The sequence below is a fragment of the Narcine bancroftii genome, chromosome 13, assembly GCF_036971445.1.
Source record: "Narcine bancroftii isolate sNarBan1 chromosome 13, sNarBan1.hap1, whole genome shotgun sequence".
NCBI classification, from domain to species: Eukaryota; Metazoa; Chordata; class Chondrichthyes; order Torpediniformes; family Narcinidae; genus Narcine; species Narcine bancroftii.
This window is the reverse complement of record NC_091481.1, coordinates 43007682-43033618: the sequence shown is the minus strand read 5'-3', so window position 1 is coordinate 43033618 and position 25937 is coordinate 43007682. Positions and strand designations below refer to the sequence as shown.

Genomic DNA, 25937 nt, shown 5'->3' with positions numbered 1-25937 from the left:
CAATCTTGGGCAATCTTTTAGATGATTCCACTGTTTGATATCATTCATTAATTCAACAGTACAAAATGATGCAGTACTTCCTTGATCAAGAAATGCATAGGTCTTTAATGTGAAGCTTCCTTTTTTAGCTTTAACCTGTACAGGAACTTTTGAGAAAGCTTTGTCACTGTAAGACTGTTTGTCTGAACCAAAGCTGAAGCATTCTCTTTGACTGTGTTTTTAGTCTTGGATTCAGATTGTTTGTCATTCTTCTTAACTTCATTGAATATGCAGTAACTTGGGATGCTTTAAACTGCATATATCACAACTGAGTCACTTATTACAAGTTTTGCTGATGTGTCCACAAGCAACCGAAACATATTCCATTCTTCTTTAAAAATGTTAATTTCTCATCATTTGACTTTTTCTCCAATTGTGAACATTATTCTAAAGCTTGCTGAACTTCACAATACAAAGAGCTTTCCTGAACAGTCTGATCTTTTTCCATTGTTTCCTTGTTCTTTCTGTGTTTGTATCTGACACAACAGTAACAAAGATACTTCTCTTTAGTTTCTGTTGAGACAATGATTTAGACTTCTTTACATCTTTAGGAACTATTAACGTATCCTTAATATTTCCAAATATTGGTACAGTGTTAACATGCATGTGCTGTTCCAAGAATTGTACAACATCCTCAAAAGTGACATCCCTTGCAGGATGAATCTTAAGCTCTGCAATTTTGGTTCTCCATAAGTCCTTCAGCTTATAATGAAATTTGTTGACAATAATCGACAAATTAGCAAGAAAATTCAGCTCTTGTTAATGTTCGCTACTTCCCATTGCATTACAACATCCTCTCAGAAAAAGTGCACATGCTTGTAAAGCCTTTGCATCCTCTGATTTTATTGCTGACCAAGAAAGAATCTTGTCTATGTGGGCCCTTGCAATTTTATGTTCTTCGTCATAATAATAATGTAATAATTCTTTTGCCCTTTTAAAACCTTGGTCTGGATCCATATATTGACAACTTTTAAATAACTCCTTCACCTGCCCTCCAGTATATTGTTCCAGACGATTTTTATCATTTTTATATGTGATGTTCAAAGGATTTCATGAATGTCAGATATTGTAATGAATCTCCATTTAAAACTGGAATTTCCTTCTTAAGGAAACCATATGAACCTTGTTTCTGCGCTAACATAGCAGAAATTCCATTTTGTTTTGCTAGGAGTGATAATATATTGGATTGTCTACCATGGCTTGTGACTGGTTCTCTTGTTGTGAATGGAGCATACGGAACTTAAACTGGTGCCATAGGTGTAGGACTTTGAGTTGTAAATGATGGCATTGATGTTGGAGTATGATCAATTTGCATGGTGGAACTTTTTTGAAGTACTCTCCTTTCGGGAAGGTTCATATATTATTCACTCTGAAGAGATTTAATGTTGCTACTTGCCCTTTCCACAGAGTTGGTCATTGTCATTTGAGCACTAGTCGCACCACCCGTGGTTCCTGGCTCGGGTAGACTTGTTTCCTGTGACCCATTGATCTGTGGAATGTTAAGTGCAAGTCCTTTGAGTGATAGATCTTGCAGAAGCCTGAGCAAATGCTTTTACTTTGGCCATCTTCATAGCATATTGTTCCTCAAGCTCTAGTCTTTTCTTTTCTCTCTTCAATAGTCTTTTTTGTTCTTCACTAGCCATTTATAACATCAGTTGCTGATTCTTCATTTCAGCTTCCATATCTTCTGAAGCACATATTTTCTCCAACCACTCTCATTGTGCAGAAGTCTGCTTGTGCCTTAGCATGAATAGCTGAAATACTTGAAGCCCGCGAAGCTGTACTTGCTCGAGATGGCTTTGAGGACTTTGAAAATCTTCCTGTGCTCATAACCTTGAAAATACTATTATCAGGATTCACATCTGAACTTTCAGATACCGCTGATTTAGTCTCAATCTTCAGTATTTTGCTTGGTGCAGCATCAGTGGGGCTTTGCAATGTACTTTCATCTGTTTCAGTTCCACTAACCTTTAAGTCAGCTAATGAGGTCTGCAGTGCCTTGATTTAACCCTCTTCTTGCTTGGTAGCTGACTCCAATCTCCTATTGGTCCGCCTTGGTGGCTCAACTCAAAACCAAACAGTTCTTTGAGAGGAGCTATTTGCTCAAGGACTTTAGCCTGACGAGACTTCTTCTTCTCCATGTTGGGTTCTTCTCACTGTAGCCTGTCTTCTCCTGGCTTATCCTGGTTCCTGGGAACTGTAAACAAATTTGTATCTTGCTTGGTCCCTTTAAGAGGATTTTCTGGCTGAATTGTCTCTGTGTTCTGCACAGATTTTCTTATCAGGTATTTATAATAAATACTTATAATAACATTTCTGTGCTTCCTGCCAGATTCTGCAAACCAGAGTGATATCTTATCTTTCTTTCAAGGTTACAGGTGTCTTGCTGTCCTTGGCTCAATTTTGAACTGCACAATCAGACATGTTCTCATAGAGGCTTTTGGAATATTCTCACAGAAAACTGGACTTCTCGTTAAAGTTTAAATGTTTCTTAATTTTAAGTCAAGTTGAATTCTTTCAGTCAAATTTCACAATTATAATTTTCTTTGAATCAAAATATAGATGATACTTTCCAGGTTCTAATATATCCTAATTTCAAAATGTGTCATTTTCAAGGAAACGTGAGGCTGATATTCTGAATTACTATCTTATTAATTTAATAGAGCAAATTTGTAAATGCAATTTAATGTAGCTTTATTCATTAATAACTGAAAAACCTCACAAAGATTAGCGATACAGAGCCGTTGTCATACCCACACTCCGAATCATGGGTCCTCTACCGGCATCCACCAGCGTTGTCTCCGCTCCATCCTCAACATTCATTGGAGCGACTTCATCACCAACATCGAAGTGGCAGAGGCCGACAGCATCGAATCCACGCTGCTGAAGATCCAACTGCGCTGGGTAGGTCACGTCTCCAGAATGGAGGACCATCGCCTTCCCAAGATCGTGTTATATGGCGAGTTCTCCACTGGCCACCGAGGTGCACCAAAGAAGAGGTACAAGGACTGCCTAAAGAAATCTCTTGGTGCCTGCCACATTGACCACCGCCAGTGGGCTGATATCGCCTGAAACCGTGCATCTTGGCGCCTCACAGTTCGGCGGGCAGCAACCTCCTTTGAAGACCACAGAGCCCACCTCACTGACAAAAGGCAAAGGAGGAAAAACCCAACACCCAACCCCAACCAACCAATTTTCCCCTGCAACCGCTGCAACCTTGTCTGCCTGTCCCGCATCGGACTAGTCAGCCACAAACGAGCCTGGACATTACCCCTCCATTAATCTTCGTCCGCGAAGCCAAGCCAAAGAAGAAGATTCATTAATAAAACAGATAAACAATTTGCATAATTTCGCATTAAGATTTTCATAATGATGAATAAACAAAGCATTCAGCTATATTATTTATACACTACTTTTATTTATTGTTGTAAGGTAGTTTATTGGAATGTTTGCATTGTGTACCTCTGCAAAACAATGTATTTTGTGAATTGTTCACGACAACATGGGTGACGGAGCAGTTCGCGCCAACGACCGGGATGGGAGTTCGAATCGAGCTGCCTGGAAGGTGTTTGTACATTCTCCCCTTGTCTGCCTGGGGTTTCCCCAGGGGCTCCAGTTTCCTCCCGTCGTTCGAAACGTACAGGGGGTGTAGATTAATTGGGCGGCACCAACTCGTGGGCTGATAAGGCTGTTACTTTGCTGCAGGTCTGCAAGGGGGGAAAAATAAATTCTGATTCTGATTATTGGAACACATGCGCAGTTCGAGGACAGAGGAGGTGGGAACGCATGCGCAGTTCTAGGGACCGAGGAGGTGGAAACGCGTGCGCAGTTCGAGGACCGAGGAGGTGGGAACGCATGCGCAGTTCTGGGGACCGAGGAGGTGGAAACGCATGCGCAGTTCTGGGGACCGAGGAGGTGGGAACGCATGCGCAGTTCTGGGGATCGAGGAGGTGGGAACGCATGCGCAGTTCAGGGTGGCGATTGACCGTAGGACGGATTGCGCATGTGGGGTGGGCGGTTGGCGCCAGAGTTCGGCCGCCGGACAGGCGGAGTCAGGAGCCCGGAGCCCGTCCACTCCGCTGGGAATGTAGGAAGAGCGTGAGGCTCGACGGCCCACAGGCTGCTTGCTGTACTTGGACTTTCGGCTTCCCCAGCGGCCTGAAATTGGCTGGGACGCCGGGAAGAGAGACCCGAGAGCCGGCTGAGGCCTGCAGGTAAGAGTGGGATTAGTGGGAATAAAGGGAGAGCCGAGGCCTGGGCGGAGGAGTTGCCCCCTCCCCCCCCCCCCCCCCCACCCATCCCCCGCCACCCCCACTGCACGCACGGCTCAGTTCTTCGTGCCCGGCTTTGTCACGCCAATGAATGGAGAGAAGGTGGCTGAAACTGCGGCGGGGCCGGTGGTGACCCCTTGGATATGTTCCCCCACCACCCAGACCATGGCAGCTCCCAGCAGAACGACCCCAACTAGGGCGAAAGGCAAATCTGCAGTGACGGAATCTTCAGCAAACCAGTTGGACCGCGGCTCTGGTTACAGATGGGCAGTCAGTAAACCCTTTGTCAGGGCTAACGTGGCTAAATGTAGGGGCTGGCTGAAAGTTGGTGAATGTAATAAAAATGGTCAAGTTCTGCATTGGTGCAGGAGGAAGGAATAGGGAGTGGTGCTTGACACTATTTGAACGGGGTCTGTTCCTCACTCCTGACTAAAATGTTGTCTTCAAACCAAAGTTTGCAAACACTGGTTGAACTAAAAGCAATGGTGGAGAAATTCAACAGGCTAAACAGTGTATTTTACACGGCTATAGCAAAGATAAAGATAAAGAAGGGCCTTGAGCCCTTCATTCATGATTGACCCCTGGATCTGGAGGAAATGGGAGAAGTTGTTAAGTATGAGGACAATTTCTGTTAAGTGGAAGAGAGTGTCACTTGACAGGGATGCTGGCTCTTGTGTTCAAAAAGTGGAGGTCCCTGAGGCCTTCCTCATGACGACTGGATGTGCACTTCCATCAGGAAGATGATAGGAGATGGAGAATCTGAATACTTCAGAGATGGAGAGTGAGGGGTGTCCTGGATGTCGGTGGGAAGGGACTGAATGGAGAGGTTGAGGGGGGGGGTGCAAGATGGTGTTGAAGTGCAAGGATATAACTTCCGTAGGGCAGGAGAGTTCTGTTTGTGAATTTTGGGTAGGAGAAGGAACTGGGTGACGCAGAGTGGGGGAATTGCAAGGTTGAAGTTGGTGGCAGAGATACCCGGAGGTCATGAGGTCTGTGATAGTGTTGGAGATGATATCTGGTTGATGGGATCTTGGTCTGGGGAAGATTTGAGGAAGTGTCTGAAGAGCTGGCATTTACTTTTGCCATTTACCATACTAACGAGACAGTTAACTTGTCAGCGCATTTGTTCGGAGTGCTGAATGATCATTCAACAATTAGTTTATATTTAATAAAAGTAAAAACAGAATAAGATCAATTCAGGATAGGACACAACTAGTTGTGTCTCCACATGTGGAGGTTTAGATTGTGAGCCTGCCCTGAGCAAACACTTCAGGAGCTGTCCCCATTTTGAATAACGTTGGTTCTTTCATTGAGCTCAACATGTGAGGGAAAGGAAGGAATTTTTGGGGTATTGGAATTTCAAGAGAGTTTTATCCAGAATAGATGCATCTTTCTACATTGTAGAGGAAAGAATGGATGTGAGTGTTACAGACTGGGCTGTGGGGATTTACAAGGGGCTGAGAAATGAGACCAGTAGATGGCAGAATTAATTGATTGTAGTTGGGGGAAACTGAGAATCCACAAGGACGGGATTCCCCTGTCCTCGCTTCCCACTCCTCTGCATCCAATATATCATTTTCTGCAATTTCTGCCACTTGCAATGGGATTCTGCAAACAGAAGCCTCTTCCCGCTCCTCTCCCTCTTCTCTCCCATCTCCTCCTTGATACTGTGACTGCAAGAATTGTGACACTTGCACTCGCACTTCTTCCTTCTCCACATTTGGGACTTCCAAGTGAAACAACAGTTTACTTGTGAATCTGTCGGAGACATTTACTGCTCCCTGATGTGACCTCTACATCATGGAGAATGGAAGCAGACTGGGAGATTATTTCGCTGTGTATCTTTGCTCTGTCTGCAACCAGACAGAGGGACCTCCCAGCAACCACCCACTTCAGTTCTACACTCCATTGCTACACTGGTATGTCTTGTCCATGGCCTCATGTACTGCCAAGTTGAGGCCACTGGTAAATTGGAGGAACAACACCTTGTATTGTTTTGGCACTCCAACCAGACAGCATCGTTACCGACCAATTTCCGTCAAACCTGCCCCCAGGTCAATATCTTTCCCTCACCCCTCTCTTCTACCAGCTCCCTACACCTTCCCTCCTCTCCGAGAATCAGCCTTGTTGCTCTCTCTCTCCCCCTATCACTTTTCGGCTTCTTTCTCTCCTGCCTTCCCTTCTTCCCCCCCCCCCTCCTCCCCACTCACTTTTTTTTCTTGGGTGCCTGCTTGATTTTTAGCAGTCCTGGTGAGGATTTCAAGCCCAACATCTCAACTGCCTTTTGTTTTCGATGGAGGCTGCATGATCTGTGTTTCTCCAGCACTTTGGAGTACTCTGCCAATATTTTCATTTATCATTCCAAAAGATGTGTTGCTTATGGTGTCAGTGTAAGAGAGATCTATGGGTAGAGATTTCAGTTTTATTGTCAGTACATACATGATATCACATTGCACTTTGCGGTTTTTTTCTACAGGTGAGACCGAATTACCACTTATTGGTAGTGCAAACAAAAAACAACACAGCATATACATGGAAACCGATAACAAATGTAAATAAATCGAGTGCAATGTAGAGAGAATAAAGTGCCCAAGAGTCCTTTAATGAAACCCTGATTGAGTTTGTTGTAGAGGGGTAGCAGCTGTTCCTGAACCTCATGGTGTGGGTCTTGTGCCACCTTTACCTCTTTCCTGATGCTAGTAGCAAGAACAAAGCGTTTGCTGGGTGGTGTGTAGATCCATCATCTCCAACGGCTGCTGGTCTCCAATGGCAGCGTTCCCTGTCGACGTTTTTAAACCATGGGAGGGTTTTGCCTGTGCTGTCCTGGGTTGTGTCCACTACCTTTTGGAGGGCTTCACGCTCAGGGATATTGCTGTCCCTATAGCCGACCGTGATGCAGCCAGTCATGACACTTTCCACCACGCCTCTGTAGAAATTTAACAGGGTTTCTGGTGTCATACCAAACCTCTGCAAACTCCTGAGGAAGTAGAGGTGCTGACGTGCTTTCTTCATAATGCCATTGGTGTGTTGGGTCCAGGAAAGGGCCTTCAGGGTGGTGACTCCCGAAATTTAAATTTACTCCGCCCTCTCTGTCTCTGTGATTTACCCCAATGATCACTGGATTGTGAGCCTCTGGTTTTCCTTTCCTGAAGTCAACAGTCAGCTCCTTAGTTTTGGTGACATTGAGTGTGAGGTTGTTGTTGGTGCACCATTCCGCCAAGTTTTCAATCTCCCGTCTGTACGCTGACTCATCCCTTTCCTTTATACAACCCACTACCATGGTATCACCAGTAAATTTGTAGATATTGTCGTACCGAGCTGCACAGTTGTAGGAAGAAGAGCAGGGGGCTAAGAATGCAGCCCTGTGGAGCTCTGGTACTGATGGAGATTGTGGAGAAGTTCTTAACAATCCTCTGGTTGTGGTCTGGAGGTGAGGAAATTCATAATCCAATGGAATGTCGAGACCCTGATCTTGGAGTTTGCTGATCAGTTTTGAGGGCATGATGGTGTTAAATGCTGAACTGTAGTCATCAAGGATCCTCACCACCCCATGCATGCATCAGGTTTACTGTCATAAACATGTCACTAAATTAGTTTTTATATTGTGGCAGAATTATTTTGTAACAGGTGCAACAATTGCTATAAATTACATTTCCATAAATACACAATTTAAAGTAGTGCAAAAGAGAAAAAAGTGAAGTCGCGTCTCTGATTCATTGTCCATTCAGAAATCTGCTCGTGGAAGGGAAGAAGCTGTTTTTGTAACCTTGGGTGTTCATCTTCAGACTTCTGTACCTCCTTCCTGATGGTAGGTGAGAAGAGGATGTGGCCTGGATGGTGAGGTTTTTTTTAAAATTTTTTTTATTTTTCACACTATAAACCATATTGACCAAGATACATACAGACATTTTTCTTCTTAAGTATATACAGTGTCGTTGTCTCCCCCTTTTTTCCCCCCTTCCCTCCCTCCCTCACCCCCTTTCCCATTTATTTGAAGTTCAATCTATAAGATACATTAAACCCGTTAAACAATGTTGTCACTTAATAAAAATAAACAAGAAATTTTACTGAGTCAGTTCTTTTCGTTATCTTCTCCTTCTGTCATTTTAGGTGGTGGAAGTCCATGGTAGGATTTCTCTATTGTATTTCATGTATGGCTCCCATATTTGTTTGAATATTGTGATGTTATTTCTTAAATTATATGTTATTTTTTCTAATGGAATACATTTATTCATTTCTATATACCATTGTTGTATTCTCAAGTTGTCTTCTAATTTCCAGGTTGACATAATACATTTTTTTGCTACAGCTAGGCCTATCGTAACAAATCTTTTTTGTGCTCCATCCAAATCGAGTCCAAATTCTTTATTTCTTATATTACTTAGGAGGAAGATCTCTGGGTTTTTTGGTATATTGCTTTTTGTGATTTTATTTAATATCTGGTTTAGATCTTCCCAAAATTTTTCCACTTTCTCACATGTCCAAATTGCATGAATTGTTGTTCCCGTTTCCTTTTTACAGCGAAAACATCTGTCTGATATTGTTGGGTCCCATTTATTTAACTTTTGAGGTGTAATGTATAGCCTGTGTATCCAGTTATATTGTATCATACGTAACCTCGTGTTTATTGTATTTCTCATAGTTCCGGAGCATAGCTTCTCCCATGTTTCATTCTTTATCTTTGTTTAGATCTTGTTCCCATTTTTGTTTAGGCTTACCGTTTGTTTCCTCGTTCTCCTTTTCTTGCAGTTTGATGTACATGTTTGTTACAAATTTTTTAAATATCATTGTGTCTGTAATCACATATTCAAAATTGCTTCCTTCTGGTAACCTCAGACTGTTTCCCAATTTGTCCTTCAAGTAGGTTTTCAGTTGGTAGTATGCAAACATTGTATCGTGAGTTATATTATATTTATCCTTCATTTGTTCAAAGGATAATAATTTATTTCCCGAAAAACAATTTTCTATTCTTTTGATCCCTTTTCTCTCCCATTCTCTAAAGGAAAGGGATTAGTTGATTTTGCGTCAATATTAGTTTTGGTAGTTGGTAATTTGTTTTATTCCTTTCTACATGAATCTTCTTCCAAATGCTGAGCAGATGATGCAATACCGGTGAATTCTTACGTTACACCAATTTTTCATCCCATTTATATAGTATATGTTCAGGTATCTTCTCCCTTATTTTATCTAGTTCTAATCTGGTCCAATTTGGTTTTTCCCTTGTTTGATAAAAATCTGATAGGTATCTTAATTGTGCGGCTCTATAATAATTCTTAAAGTTTGGTAGTTGTAAGCCTCCTTGTTTGTACCATTCTGTTAATTTATCTAGTGCTATCCTCGGTTTCCCCCCCCCTTTCCATAAGAATTTCCTTATTTTTTTCTATAACTCCTTGAAGAATTTCTCTGTCAGGTGTATTGGTAATGACTGAAATAGGTATTGTATCCCAGGGAAAATTTTCATTTTAAAACAGTTTATCCTTCCTATCAGTGTTAGTGGTAAGTCTTTCCAGTGCTCTAAGTCATCTTGTAATTTTTTCATTAATGGATGGTAATTTAGTTCATATAGATGGCCGAGATTTTTATTTAGTTGTATACCTAGGTATCGCATTGCTTGTGTTTGCTATCTAAATGCCGATACTTTCTTAAACTTTGTGAAATCCGCATTATTCATTGGCATTGCTTCACTTTTATTTGCATTGATCTTGTACCCCGATACTTCTCCATATTCCTTCAATTTCCTATGTAATTCTTTTATTGATATTTCTGGTTCTGTTAAGTATATTATAACGTCATCTGAAAATAGACTGATTTTATATTCCTTCTCTTTTATTTTTATCCCTCTTATTTTATTTTCTGTTCTTATCAGTTCTGCTAGTGGTTCTATAGCTAACGCAAACAGTGAGGGAGATGGTGGACATCCCTGCCTTGTTGATCTGCTTAAGTTAAATTGTTTTGATATATATCCATTTACTGTCACTTTCGCCAATGGCCCCTTATATAATGCTTTAATCCAATTAATATATTTCTCTGGTAGGCTGAATTTTTGTAGTTCTTTGAATAAATAATTCCATTCTACTCTGTCAAAGGCCTTCTCTGCGTCTAAAGCAACCGCTACTGATGGAGTTTTATTTCCTTCTACTGCATGGTATTACTGTAATTATTGCTGTTTTGCATGAATCTGGTATGTTTTGTGTTTTATCAGTCTGCTTGATTACTTCCAGGAGGGGAGGAATTAATAAGTCTTTAAATATTTTATAGAATTCTATTGGGAATCCATCCTCTCCTATTGTTCGGTAGTTTTTTTTAATATCTCCTGTAATTCTTCTGTTTCAAATGGTTTTATTAATTTATTTTGCTCTTCTGTTTGTAATTTCAGTAGTTCAATTTTAGTTAGAAATTCATCTATTTTGTCTTCTTTCCCTTCGTTTTCAGTTTGATATAGTTGCTCGTAGAATTCCCTGAAGTTTTCATTGATCTCCGTTGGATTATATGTAATTTGTTTGTCCTTTTTCCTTAATGCCAATACCATTCTTTTAGTTGTTCTGTCTTAAGCTGCCACGCTAGAATTTTGTGCGTTTTTTTCTCCTAGCTCATAATATTTCTGTTTTGTCTTCATTATGTTCTTCTCCACCTTATATGTTTGTAGTGTTTCATATTTTATTCTTTTATCTGCCAATTCTCTTCTTTTAGTTGTATCTTCCTTTATTGCTAATTCTTTTTCTACATTTGTTATTTCCCTTTCCAACTATTCTGTTTCCTGATTGTAATCCTTCTTCATCTTAGTTACATAACTTATTATTTGCCCTCTGATGAACGCTTTCATTGCGTCCCATAGTATAAACTTATCTTTCACTGATTCCATATTTATTTCAAAGTACATTTTAATTTGTTGTTCAATGAATTCTCTAAAATCCTGTCTTTTAAGTAGCATGGAGTTTAATCTCCATCTATACATTCTTGGTGGGATGTCCTCTAGCTCTATTGCCAATAACAGGGGTGAGTGGTCCGATAATAGTCTTGCTTTATATTCCGTTTTCCTAACTCTCCCTTGAATGTGGGCTGATAATAGGAATAGGTCTATCCTTGAGTATGTTTTGTGTCTACCCAAATAGTATGAATATTCCTTTTCCTTTGGGTGTTGTTTCCTCCATATATCCAAAAGTTGCATTTCTTGCATCGATTTAATTATAAATTTGGTTACTTTGTTTTTTCTGTTATTTTTTTTTCCAGCTTTATCCATGTTTGAGTTCAAATTAAGGTTAAAATCCCCTCCTATTAGTATGTTCCCTTGCGTAGCTGCTATCTTCAAAAAGATATCTTGCATAAATTTTTGATCTTCTTCATTAGGTAAATATACATTGAGTAAATTCCAAACTTCTGAATATATCTGACATTTTATCATTACATATCTCCCTGTTGGATCTATTATTTCCTCTTCTATTTTGATTGGTACATTTTTATTTAATTAATATAGCTACTCCTCTGGCTTTTGAATTATATGATGTTGCTGTTACATGTCCTATCCAATCTCTCTTTAATTTCTTGTGTTCCACTTCAGTTAGATGTGTTTCTTGTACGAATGCTATATCAATTTTTTATTTTTTCAGTAAATTTAACAGTTTCTTCCTTTTGATTTGGTTATGTATTCCATTAATATTTAAAGTCATATAGTTCAATATAGTCTTCATACTTTGTTTATCTTTCCTTTCCATTTCCTCATCACTTCCTTCCCTTCTTATCCATTTCTGCTTTCTTTTTTTTGAACACATTAAAAGACAACATTTCTAAAACATAAAATATTTCCACTATTTTCATATCTAAAATTCCTTTAACCCCAATAGTCCCTCCCCTTTCTGAGTTGCCCTTTGTCCCTTATCGGGCAACCATATCTCTCCTCTCCATTTGGATTTGCGAATCCGCTTGCAAGCGTCAACTGATTTTGCAGTGACTGTTATTCTTCCCGATCCAGCCCCCCCAGAAAAGATTTTAATCTTCATATATAACAAAGGTCACTCTCTTAATTCCCTCCTTACTTCCTTTCTTCCCTTCTTAGTTCTTACTTATACTCTATAGTTTATTGTCATTTTTGTTCTTGTTACATCTGTTCATCTCTCTGTCTGTTTTGTAGTTGTTCTGCAAATTTTCATGCTTCCAGATCCGATAATAATTGGCTTTGCTCAACCCGGGATAACTATTTTAAGTACCGCTGGGTATATTAACATAAATTTATAACCTTTTTTCCATAGGGTCGTTTTTGCTGCATTGAACTCCTTCCTCTTCTTCAGGAGTTCAAAACTTATATCTGGATAGAAAAAAAATTTTTTGACCCTTGTATTCCATTGGTTTTTTTGTCTTCTCTTATTTTTTTCATTGCCTTTCTCTTGTTGTATATCTTAGGAATTTTACTAGAATGGATCTTGGTTTTTGTTGTGGTTGTGGTTTAGGGGCTAATGTTCTGTGTGCCCTTTCTATTTCCATTTCTTCCTGTAATTCTGATCTTCCTAGGACCCTGGGGATCCATTCTTTTATAAATTCTTTCATATTTTTGCCTTCTTCAGCTTCCTTAAGGCCCACTATCTTTATATTGTTTCTTCTATTATAATTTTCCATTATATCTATCTTCTGAGCTAACAGCTCCTGTGTCTCTTTAACTTTTTTATCAGATTCTTTTAGTTGCTTTTTTAAGCCATCTACTTCCATTTCAATGGCTGTTTCTCGTTCTTCCACCTTGTCTACTCTTTTTCCTATATCTGTCATGATCATCTCTAATCTATTCACTTTTTCTTCTGTACTTTTTATTCTTTTTATTTCACTGAATTCTTGTGATTACCATTCTTTTACTGTTTCCATATATTCTTAAAAAAAATATATATCCATGTATTTGCCCTTCCCTTCATCTTCCATTTCTCTGTGTTCTTCCTCCTCTTCTTCTGAGTCCACTCTAGGATCTGTGTCCTTTACCTCTGTCTCTTCTGGTTTTCTTGTTGGGTTGTTTGTTTTATTATGTTGGGTATTTTTAGTCTTCTTATTTTTATTAAAAGTGTCTTGGTGTTGGTCTTCTTCCTCTGGGTTGGTCATCCGTTGTTTCTTTGATTTCCTATTTTTATTCTCTTCCTTCTTGTTCTCGTTATTTTCTATGTTTTCCTGTTGAGAGTCTTGCTGTCGTGTTATACTTGTCTGTTTCAGCTGTGGAGATTTACTCCTCAGCTGGTCCCCCCTCCCATCGGTGTTGATTTTGTCTTGCGCATTGCGCACTTTTGCTTGGCTCCGTGAGCCATTTTTGTAGTCCTGAGTTCGGGGTTTCCACTGACCTCAGGGAGCGGGCTTCTCTCTCCACGGCGGGCCTCCTCATACCGGTAAGGCCTTCACCTTCCTCCTCCGATGTCCTTCCTTCTTCTTTTCTTCCCGTTGTTTTTGGTTTTTCTTTCTTCGCTGCCATTTTCTCTACACTTTCACTTTGTTATGGTTTCTATGTTTGAGCCTTTGTTTTTTCTTTATCTTTTTTACTTTTCTGGAGAGGGCTGGAGTTCCCCTACCGGCCACTACTCCATCACGTGACTCCTCGATGGTGAGGTTCTTGATAGAGGCTTCTTTCTTGAGCCACTGCTTCTTGCAGATGACCTTAATGAAGTGAAAACTGATCCCCATGCTGGTGCACAACTTCACAATTCTCTGTAGTTTTTCTTGTCCTGTGCATTGGCATCTACATACTAGACAGTAATGCAACCAGTCTGAATGCTCTCCATGGTATAACAGTAGAAATTTGCAAGAGTCTTTGGTGACACCAAATCTCCTCAGACTCCTTATGATATGTAGCTGCTGGTGAGCTGCCTTCGTGATAGTATCAACATGATTCCCCCCCCCCCCCCCCACCAACCGAGACAGACCTTCAGATATGCCGCCACCCAGAATTTGACATTCTTTACCCTCAGCACTGTTGACTTTCCACGAGGACTGGCTTGTGTTCCCCTGGTTTTCCCTTCCTGAAGTCCACAATCAGTTCCTTTTTTATAAGAGGAAGAAGAAGACCAAGCTCTGCACAGAGAAATAGAAGGTAAAACAGATGGACAGAATATAGATAAAGCTTTTTTTCAAGAACAAATGAGAGCATTAAAAGAATGGTTGTCATTAGAATTTAGTGCAATTAAAAGAAAAATGAAAAGAACAGAAGATAAAATGCAAAGATTAGAGCTGGTCATGACAGAAATAGGGAAAAGAGTAGAAAATGTCGAAGAACGAGAAACGGCTGTAGAAATGGAAGTGAACGACTTAAGAGGAAAATTGGAAGAAAGTGAAAAAAATTAAAGAGACACAAGAGTTGTTAGCTCAGAAAATTGATATGTTGGAAAATTATAGTAGGCGAAACAACATAAAAACTGGGCTTAAAGGAAGATGAAGAAGGCACAGATATTAAGGAATTTATAAAAGAATGGATCCTGAAAGTCCTGTGAATGACAGAAATGCAGGAAGGAATGGAAATAGAAAGGGCACACAGAACACTAGCTCTGAAACCACAGACACATCAAAAGCCAAGATCCGTTTTAGTAAATTTTTTGAGATATACGACAAGAGAAAATATACTGGAGCGGGGAAAGAACAAAATTACAAAAGACAATAAACCAAGGGTCAAAAAATATTTTTTTACCCAGACATAAGTTTTGAACTCTTAAAGAAGAGCAAGGAGTTTAATACAGCAAAATTGATCCTATGGAAAAAAAGGTTATAAATTCATGTTAAGACATCCAGCTGTGCTTAAAACATTTATCCCCGGGGAGCAAAACAGACTGTTCTCGATCCGGAGGAAGCACAAGAATTTGCAGAACGCTTGCAGGACAAAAGGAGAGATGTAACAAGAATGAAGAACGGCGATAAAATATATATAAGGATGTAAAAACAATGTATATGTAAAGAACTAAAGAAGGGAAAGATAAGGGAAGGAAGGAAGGGGGAAAAAAGGGAGAACTTTGTTATGTGTAGTTAAAAAAAAGTTTTTTTGGGGGGGAGAGAATAACTGTCACTGCAAAATCAGTTGATGCTTGCAAGCAGGATCGCAATCCAAATGGAAAGGGGAGTTGTGGTTGCCCGGCAAAGGATAAGGGGCAATTCAGTGAGTTAAGGGAATATTGGATGTGGGAGTTGTTGGAGTATTTTATATTTTAAATGTGTTGTCATACATTGAGTTTAAAAAGGGAAAACAGAGATGAAAAGGGGGATGGTGGTGGTGAGGAAGCGGAAATGAGGTGTAAACAGGGTATGAGATGGCCATGTTGAATTATATGACTATAAATATTAATGGAATACATAACCAAATTAAACGGAAGCTATTAAATTTACTGGAAAAAAAATAGATATAGCATTTGTGCAGGAAATGCATCTAACTGAAGTGGAACATAAATTAAAGAGAGACTGGGTAGGGCATATAGCGACAGCATATAATTAAAAAGCTAGAGGTGTAGCTATATTAATTAATTAATAAAAATTTACCAATCAAAATAGAGGAGGAAATAATAGATCCAGCAGGGAGGTATGTAATGATAAAGTGTCAGAAAAATTCAGAATTTTGGAATTTGTTCAATATATATGCACCTAATGAAGAGGATCAAAAGTTTATGCAAGATATTTTTTTGAAGATTGTAGATACACAAGGAAATATATTGATAGGAGGGGATTTTATCCAGTGTTGGATAAAACTGGTCAAAAAACAACACGTGGCCAAATTTATGGTTAAATCAATGCAGGAAATGAAACTTATGGATATATGGAGGAGGCAGCACCCAAGAGAGAAGGAATACTCATATTATTCAAGTAGGCATAAAACATTCTCAAGGATTGATATGTTTTTGTTGTCAGCCCATATTCAAGGGAGAGTGAGGAAAACTGAATATAAAGCTAGATTACTATCTGATCATTCACCCCTGTTATTAGCAATAGAACTGGAGGACATCCCACCAAGAACATACAGATGGAGGTTAAACTCCATGCTACTTAAAAGGCAGGAATTTAGAGAGTTTACTGAACGCCAAATTAAAACATATTTTGAAATAAATACAGAATCAATGAAAGACAAATTTATATTATGGGATGCAATGAAAGCCTTCATTAGAGGGCAGATAATAAATTATCTGACTAAGATGAAAAGGGACTACAATCGGGAAATAGAGCAGTTGGAAAGGGAGATCATAAGTACAGGAAAAGAACTAGTAAAAAGGAATATGACAAAAAGGAGAGAATTGGCGGACAAAAAAAATAAAATACGAAACATTACAAACATACAAGGTGGAGAAGAACATAATGAAAATAAAGCAAAAGTATTATGAACTGGGAGAGAAAACACAAAATATTAGCCTGGCAAAGGGAGATCGTAAGTACAGGAAAGGAACTAGTAAAAAGGGATGATATAATGAAAAGGAGAGAATTGGCAGACAAAAAAAAACACGAAACATTACAAACGTACAAGGTGGAGAAGAACATAATGAAAATAATGCAAAAGTATTATGAACTGGGAGGAAAAAAACACAAAATATTAGCCTGGCAACTTAAAACAGAACAAGCAAAAAGAACTGTATTTGCATCAAGGAAAAAGGACAAACAAATTACATATAATCCAATATAGATTAATGAGAACTTTATGAACAATTATACCAAACTGAGAACGAGGGGAAAGATGATAAAATAGAAGCTAAAATTGAACTGCCGAAATTGCAAGAAGAGGAACAAAACAAACTAATAAAACCATTTGAAATGGACAGGATATATTAAAAAAGCTGCCAAACAATAAAACGCCTGGAGAGCATGGATTCCCAATAGAATTCTATAAAACAGTTAAAGACTTATTAATTCCTCCTCTCCTGGAAGTAATGAACCAGATAGAAGAAACACAAAATGTGCCAGATTCATGTAAGAGCAATAATTACAGTAATTCCAAAGACAGGGAAGGATCCACTAACACTATAGAAACGTAGAAGATAGGAGCAGGAGTAGGTCATTCGACCCTTCGAGCCTGCTCCGCCATTCAACGAGATCACGGCTGATCTTAAAGTTCAGTACCCCGTCCCCGCCTTCTCTCCGTAACCTTTAATACCCTTATACTGAAGAAATATATCTAATTCCCTCTTAAATATATTTAATGAACCTGCCTCTACTGCCCTCTGTGGCAATGAATTCCACAGATTCACCACCCTCTGGGTAAAGAAATTCCTCCTCATCTCGGTCCTAAATCATATATTGGTCCAGCATCATATAGACCAATATCTCTACTTAATTCAGATTATAAGATAATAGCGAAATTACTATCATACAGATTGGCTGACTGTGTACCAAAAATAGTAAAACAAGATCAAACTGGATTTATTAAGAAAAGATGAACAGCGGATAATGTCTGTAAACTTATTAATCTAATTCATCCAGTTCAAAGAAATAAGATGCCAACAGTGGCTGTTGCTTTAGATGCAGAAAAAGCCTTTAACAGAGTAGAATGAATTATTTATTTAAAGTATTAGAGGTTCAATCTACCAGAAAAATATATTAATTGGTTTAAAGCATTATATAATGGACCATTGGTGAAGGTAACAGTAAATGGATATGTATCGAACCAATTTAAATTAAGTAGGTCAACTAGACAGGGTTGTCCATTATCTCCCTCACTGTTCGCTTTAGCAATAGAACCATTGAAAGAACTGATAAGAACAGAAAATGAAATAAAAGGGATAAAAATAAAGGAGGAGGAGTATAAAATCAGTTTATTTTCAGATGACATCATAGTATACTTAAAAGAACCAGAAATATCAATAAAAGAATTACATAAGAAATTGAAGGAGTATGGAGAAATATCGGGGTATAAGATCAATGTAAATAAAAGTGAAGTGATGCAAATGAGTAACGCAGATTATACAGAATTTAAAAAAGAATCACCATTTAAATGGCAAACACAAGCAATCCGATACCTAGGTATTAAGTTAGATAGTAACTTAAGCCACCTGTACAAACTAAATTAACAGCCACTAATAAAGAAATTTCAGGAAGACTTAGAACATTGGAAAGAATTACCGCTAACTTTGATAGGGAGGGTAAATTGCATTAAAATGAATGTCTTCCCAACGATACAATACTTATTTCAATCGTTGCCAATTCCCTTTAACAGAGAAATTCTTTAATGAACTAAAGAACATAATAAGGAAATTCTTGTGGAAAGGGGGGAAACCGAGGATAACGTTAAATAAATTAACAGAGGTACAACTAAGGTGGTTTGCAGTTACCAAACTTTAAAAATTATTTTCGAGCAGCACAATTAAGGTATTTATCAAATTTTTACCAAACAATGGAAAAATCAGACTGGACTAAGATAGAACTAGATAAAATAGGGGAGAAGGTACCGGAACATATACTTTATAAGTGGGATGAAAAGCTGGTGCAGTATAAAAGCTCACCAGTATTTCATCATTTACTTAATATATAGAAGAAAATCCACTTAGAAAGGAAAAAAAAACTAATTACCAAATACAAAAATTGTTATCGACACAAAATCCACTAATCCCTTTTACATTCCTTTAGAGAATGGGAGAGAAAAGGAATCAAAAGAATAGAAAATTGTTTTTTGGGTAATAATTTATTAACATTTGAACAGTTGAAGTACAAATATGGAATAACTCATGGTACAATGTTTGCATATCTTCAACTGAAAGCTTATTTAAAGGATAAATTGTGAAACAGACTGAGATTACCTGAAGGAAGCAGCTTTGAACATGTGATTACAGATACAATGATAATTAAAAGATTTATAACGAACATGTACATTAAGCTGCAAGAGAAGGAAAATGATGAAATAAGTTGTAAACCCAAACAAAAATGGAAAAAGGATTTAAACATAAAGATAAAAAATGAAACATGGGAAAAGTTGTGTTCTGGATCTATGAAGAATATAATAAACACGAGGTTACGCATGATACAGTATAATTGATTACACAAGTTATATATCACGCCCCAAAAGTTTTTAAAAAATGGGATCCAACATTATTAGATAGGTGTTTTTGCTGTCAGAAGGAAATGGGAACAACATTACATGCAATTTGGGCATGTGAGAAAGTGAAAAAGTTTTGGGAAAATCAAAATCAAATATTAAATAAAATCACAAAAAATAACATACCAAAAAATCCAGAGATCTTTCTTCTCAGTAATATAAGTAGTAAGGAATTAGGCCTCAAATTGGAAAAAGCACAAAAAAGATTTATTATGATAGCCTTAGCTGTAGCAAAAAAACTTGGAAAATGGAAGAGAGCCTGAGAATACAGCAATGGTACATGGAAATGAATAAATGTATTCCATTGGAAAAAAAAAATAACATATAATTTTAAAAATAAAGTCACATTATTTGAACAAATTTGGGAACCATACATGGAGCATAGCAGAGAGGACTTGCCTTGGACCTCCACCCCCTAAAATGATAAGGACAAAATGACTTGATCCAGTGTGTAAAAGTAGATGTCACATTTTTCTTGTTTATTTTTCATTGTGTGATGACATTGTTTAATGGTTTTATTGTATTGTATATGTTCAATATTTATTGGTTTTGGAGGGGGAGGGGGAGGGAGGATAGGGGGGTAAAAAAGGGAGAAAATGCCACTGTGTATATTTAATGAGAAACGTTTGTATATATTTTGGTATGGTTCACAGTGTGAAAAATTTTTTTAATTATTTTTAAAAAGCATGTTATGAACCTAGGAATGCAAGTATAAATGGCTCAACTGCTGCACGAAGGTTGGGGAATTTTGTAGCAGTATTTTTAATGCCCTAATACTTACTGAGGCTTTTACTTTTGAACAATGATTTCGCTTCAAGATCCATGCACATCAATGAGTTCATCTTTTAAGTGAGATTCAATGTCTGCATTTTCCATTTCTAAATCAATTGGTACAACAATTCAGTCACGTGCTTACATTTTCTCCAGGTCCTCGAAAAGTACTTTTCTAAAGTCTTTTCTTAATTTTTCATCTTCCAATTGCCATAAGTTTGAAAAAAACTTAAAATCTCTACATGGCAATGAAGATTTAAATAGGCCTATCTTGACTTGGAAACGTATTAGGATTGTTGGGGCTTGAATAATTGTAACATCTTAACCTTGCAAATAGAGTACTTTTTCAACTGGTCAGATAGTGATGGGTCCACGTCGGTAAGAAACTCCACAGTTGTGTCATCTAAATCTTGACAACCACCTTTCAGTGTGCAAAAGTAATTGATTCAAAGTTTCATCATTTTTTTTCATGCATCTTTGTAAACAGTTAGAAATTGAGAGGATGCACACTTTTAAGTCACCATGCAGTTCCCCACTGAGTTTCTTGGCTCCAAGATGGTGTCTGTGTAATACACAGTGAATGGTACATACAATGGGAATCTTTGCCTTGAGTAAGGCGACCAATCCTCTGTAATGGCCAACAATTGTTGATGCACCGTCACTAGCCATTACAGTAATATTCCCAAGGGGAACATTGTGTTTCTTGAAATAATCCTCCAAATAAGTGTTTAGGCAGTGCTTAGGCAGGATACGCCAGACTCGCCAAGGCAAATAGCGCCTTTGGAAGACTACACAAAAGAGTCTGGAAAAACAACCAACTGAAATACCTCACAAAGATAAGCGTATACAGAGCCGTTGTCATACCCACACTCCTGTTCGGCTCCGAATCATGGGTCCTCTACCGGCACCACCTACGGCTCCTAGAACGCTTCCACCAGCGTTGTCTCCGCTCCATCCTCAACATCCATTGGAGCGCTCACACCCCTAACGTCGAGGTACTCGAGATGGCAGAGGTCGACAGCATCGAGTCCACGCTGCTGAAGATCCAGCTGCGCTGGATGGGTCACGTCTCCAGAATGGAGGACCATCGCCTTCCCAAGATCGTATTATATGGCGAGCTCTCCACTGGCCACCGTGACAGAGGTGCACCAAAGAAAAGGTACAAGGACTGCCTAAAGAAATCTCTTGGTGCCTGCCACATTGACCACCGCCAGTGGGCTGATAACGCCTCAAACCGTGCATCTTGGCGCCTCACAGTTTGGCGGGCAGCAGCCTCCTTTGAAGAAGACCGCAGAGCCCACCTCACTGACAAAAGGCAAAGGAGGAAAAACCCAACACCCAACCCCAACCAACCAATTTTCCCTTGCAACCGCTGCAATCGTGTCTGCCTGTCCCGCATCGGACTGGTCAGCCACAAACGAGCCTGCAGCTGACGTGGACTTTTTTTTTTACCCCCTCCATAAATCTTCGTCCGCGAAGCCAAGCCAAAGAAAAGAGGCAGGATAGATTAGAGGGCTCATCCAAGGCGGCTGTATGGATGGAATTGAGAAATGGGAAAGGGGTAGTTACACTTGTAGGGGTGTCTTATAGACCACCTAATGGGAGCGAGAACTAGAGGAACAAATTTGTAGGGAGATAGCAGATATTTGTAATAAGAACAGGGTTGTGATAGTGGGAGATTTTAATTTTCCAAATTTTCCAAATATAGATTTGGAAACCCATTCTGCAAAAGGGCTGGATGGATTGGAGTTTGTAAAATGTGTGCAGGATAGTTTTTTTTTTACAGCAATACGTAGAAGAACCGACTAGAGAAGGGGCAGTGTTGGATCTACTGTTGGGGAATGAAGTAGGTCAGGTGATGGAGGTTTGTGTTGGGTCCAGTGATCATAGTGCCATTATAAATTATGGAAAGGGATAGGTCAGGAGCTAAAATTGTTTTCGAGTGGGTGGGAGCTAGATTTGAAAGGATTTACCAGGACTGGATTGGGACGATTTGTTTTATGGGCAGAATGTAGTAGAGAAATGGAGGTCCTTTAAAGATGAGATTTTGAGAGTCCAAAATCTTTCTGTTCCTGTTAGGTTAAAAGGCAGAGTCAAAATGTTGAGAGAGCTGTGGTTTTCAAGGGAAACTTGGTTCAAGAAAAAAGGGAGACCTACAATAAATATGAGGAATAAGGGAGATGTTTGGAGAATACATTGAATGTAAAAAGTATCTTAAAGAAATTAGAAAGCTAAAAGAAGATACGAGGTGGCTATAGCAACCAGAGTGAAAATAAATCCAAAAGGTTTCTACAAATATGTTAATAGCAAAAGGAGAGTGAGGGATAAAATGGGTCCCTTCGAGAATCAGAGTAGACAACTGTGTGTGTAGAGCCAAATGAAAAGGGGGAGATTATTTTCTTTGGTGTTCACTAAGGATATTGAAATGTGTGGGGTAAAGGAAGCAAAGAGGGTAATTAGGGAAAATGTAGTGATTAAGAAGAAGCACATAAAGGTGGCTAAGTCTTCTGGTCTCGATGGGATTTTCCCCAGGACCTTGAGAAATTAGTAATTTTTTTAATGATGTGGCCGGGATACTCAGCCTAGCATTGCCACAACCCAGATTTTTGTTATGTGCTTAAAAATAAAGCTACGACTCAGCTGAAATTTTTTAAAATGTTAAAAGACTACAATGCTAATGACGAATAATATAGTTAATGCGTTTATCGAGTTTTTTTTTAAAAAGCATAGGAATAAAGAAAATCCAAGTCGATTCATCCATGTTGAAATGGTCCATTGTCTCGTGATTCCAACTAATAATAAATTGATACAACTATATTATTATCATCATTTCAGTAAACAGAATATAAAATAAATAGATAATAAAAACTAATATATAAATCAGAAATGTGTATCAGCAAGTTGTATTTTGACTACTTTACAAATGTCAGCTTTTGACCACCCCCCCAAAAGTTCAGTCAGACACCCCCCCACCCCCCCTGACCTCCTGGCATTTATTGACCCCTTGGATAGTCCCATCACCCTACCCCCCCTCCCCAGGAGTCGATATCAATCCTAGAATATAAATTGTGAACTTTTAAAAAGAATAAAAAATTTTGTTGAGGGATTGCGAAATCTCCAAGGGTCAATCAGCCTGTTGTGTAGCACAAAGTCAGAGAACGGCCTGGCCATGGCGGATCAGGATGTGCAGCAGGGCAAGATCAATCTTGAACTGGATCCACAACACAATTTAAATCTCCACCCCCCCCCCCCCCCCCCAAAAAGTGGGTGTCTAACGAGGGAGGCCTACTTAATAGTGTTTTAGCAAATGAGATGTCATCGAAGTTGGGTGCACCTGTTTCTGCAAAAGTTTACCTGCCACTATGATATGTATCTACTATTTCCATCTGCTATTACACTAGGTGTACAAGTTGGGTATTTTTATTTAAGATAGCTAACCCTTGTGGTTTAGAATTGAAATTGGAATGAAAGACCTGACGTACCCATGTACCTTGTCTTTAATGTGAATCCCCTGCTTTTTGGTTTTAACTGGTTCAGATGGGAGATGGGCTTCCTATTCCTCTAATATTCCAACTGAGAGATCTGACATGGGTCCCTCCCCGCCAGGAGTGCTTGCATTCATTAAATTATACATTATGAACCCTCCTAATCCATCCCTCAGTTGGCAGGGGAGTGGAGGGGATCCATCCCATTCTAATCTGGGAAAGCCACGGAAAAAGGAGGGCAGCCTATGCCCTGACCACCATGATGCAACAGCCATAAATACCTTTGTGAATGTTGTGGTTATTGTGAGTATAATTCTTCTTTTCTTTGGCTTGGCTTCGCGGACGAAGATTTATGGAGGGGGTAAAAAGTCCACGTCAGCTGCAGGCTCGTTTGTGGCTGACCAGTCCGATGCGGGACAGGCAGACACGATTGCAGCGGTTGCAAGGGAAAATTGGTTGGTTGGGGTTGGGTGTTGGGTTTTTCCTCCTTTGCCTTTTGTCAGTGAGGTGGGCTCTGCGGTCTTCTTCAAAGGAGGCTGCTGCCCGCCAAACTGTGAGGCGCCAAGATGCACGGTTTGAGGCGTTATCAGCCCACTGGCGGTGGTCAATGTGGCAGGCACCAAGAGATTTCTTTAGGCAGTCCTTGTACCTTTTCTTTGGTGCACCTCTGTCACGGTGGCCAGTGGAGAGCTCGCCATATAATACGATCTTGGGAAGGCGATGGTCCTCCATTCTGGAGACGTGACCCATCCAGCGCAGCTGGATCTTCAGCAGCGTGGACTCGATGCTGTCGACCTCTGCCATCTCGAGTACCTCGACGTTAGGGGTGTGAGCGCTCCAATGGATGTTGAGGATGGAGCGGAGACAACGCTGGTGGAAGCGTTCTAGGAGCCGTAGGTGGTGCCGGTAGAGGACCCATGATTCGGAGCCGAACAGGAGTGTGGGTATGACAACGGCTCTGTATACGCTTATCTTTGTGAGGTTTTTCAGTTGGTTGTTTTTCCAGACTCTTTTGTGTAGTCTTCCAAAGGCGCTATTTGCCTTGGCGAGTATAATTAGTTTGGTGTTAAGTGGCTCAATGTTGGGAGGGAAGGGAATAAAAATAACTTAAACTTTGAGAAGATTGTATGCATTAATAAATATGAATTGTTAAATGATAAAGCTATAAATGAAGTATTCAAAAAAATTATACATTAAGATTTTGTTGCTGTACCGCCCTCAATGAGTGTAAGCACTGAGGTTTACCCCCAACTCTTGCCCCCACCCCCCCCAAACATAAACAAATCGACTAAGCCGTGGGGACAACACATGGTCCAAACGTCCTTGCCTCTAAATGTCAAGAACTCAGAGAGTGAGCACAAGTAGAAAAGAAACATAACCACCCTCCTGAAGATTTTAAATTAGATTTACAGGCACATTGCAAGGCACATCATCAGCTCTACATTGTTCAGCCCAATAAATCTGTGTATAAATTTAACAGTAGTACACCATACTATAAGTCTTGGAATTCCGCCTGAGCAAGTTTGGTAACTGCAGATTAAAGTAAGATTGCCCAACAAGTGGCAGTACCTTATTGCACTCGCACTTTAATCAGTTGTTTTTCAACGTCTTGACATGTACTCTCACTTCTTCAGCCAAGAGGAAATCCTTCACCTTATCACCATAAGTAATCCACAGTCGGGCTGGGTAGAGGAACGCATATCGGACCCCCTGCAGTTTACGCAGTTCCCGTCTGACATCATTGAATGCTGTCCATGCTCTGGCCACTTTCGCAGTGAGATTGGAGAAAACCGAGATAGTCGTCTCCTTCAGTTTGACCTCGCAGCATCTCTGGCACGGCGTAGGACATCCACAAGATCACTGTAATAGTGAAGTCTGGCTCTGGTATCAGCTGTTAGGTGTGATGTGCTCAGTCCACCAGTGGCTCTAGCCAGTCCAAACACCTCTTTTAATAAAGCCGAAACTGTGTTTATACCCATCCTGTTGGTTCCTTCGGGAACCCCCTGATGATCCTTCTCTGGGACCTCACCTCCAAATCCTCACATCTGTTTTGCAGCTTTATCATCTTGGCAGTGAGTTTTAATTTTCTTTTGCATTGAGCAGATGTCATCAGTACACCCTGATGTTGCATGTTCTATCTCCTCAATCGTATCTTCAATTTCTCTCTATCTGATGTCTGGATTATTTTTCGGCCACGAATTACATTTTAACGTCTGTCGCTCTGAATAAGGGCAGCCAGCTCTTCTCCAGTATGTATTCTTATCTCCATTTTAATTGTCGCTACAATTTCTTTTCAAAGTTCAATCAGCACTTTAGCCACTCAAAGTTATTTCCCTGTTCTTCCTGGTCTGACAA

The 25937-nt window shown here is 39.5% G+C and overlaps 1 protein-coding gene across 7 annotated transcripts in view; it reads left to right on the top strand.

Annotated features, from left to right (window-relative positions):
• Positions 1-4017: 4017 nt before the first annotated feature.
• Positions 4018-25937, top strand: part of nedd1 (NEDD1 gamma-tubulin ring complex targeting factor) — a 93272-nt gene continuing 71352 nt past the window's right edge. For 5 of the 7 annotated variants that reach the window (XR_011348282.1, XR_011348284.1, XM_069909683.1 and 2 more), the window contains exon 1: positions 4018-4253. The gene's annotated coding sequence lies outside the window, so the exon portion shown is untranslated. Of the gene's footprint in view, positions 4254-8038; positions 8148-25937 lie in introns of all 7 variants that reach the window. The other 2 variants (XM_069909682.1, XM_069909681.1) reach the window with 2 other exon arrangements.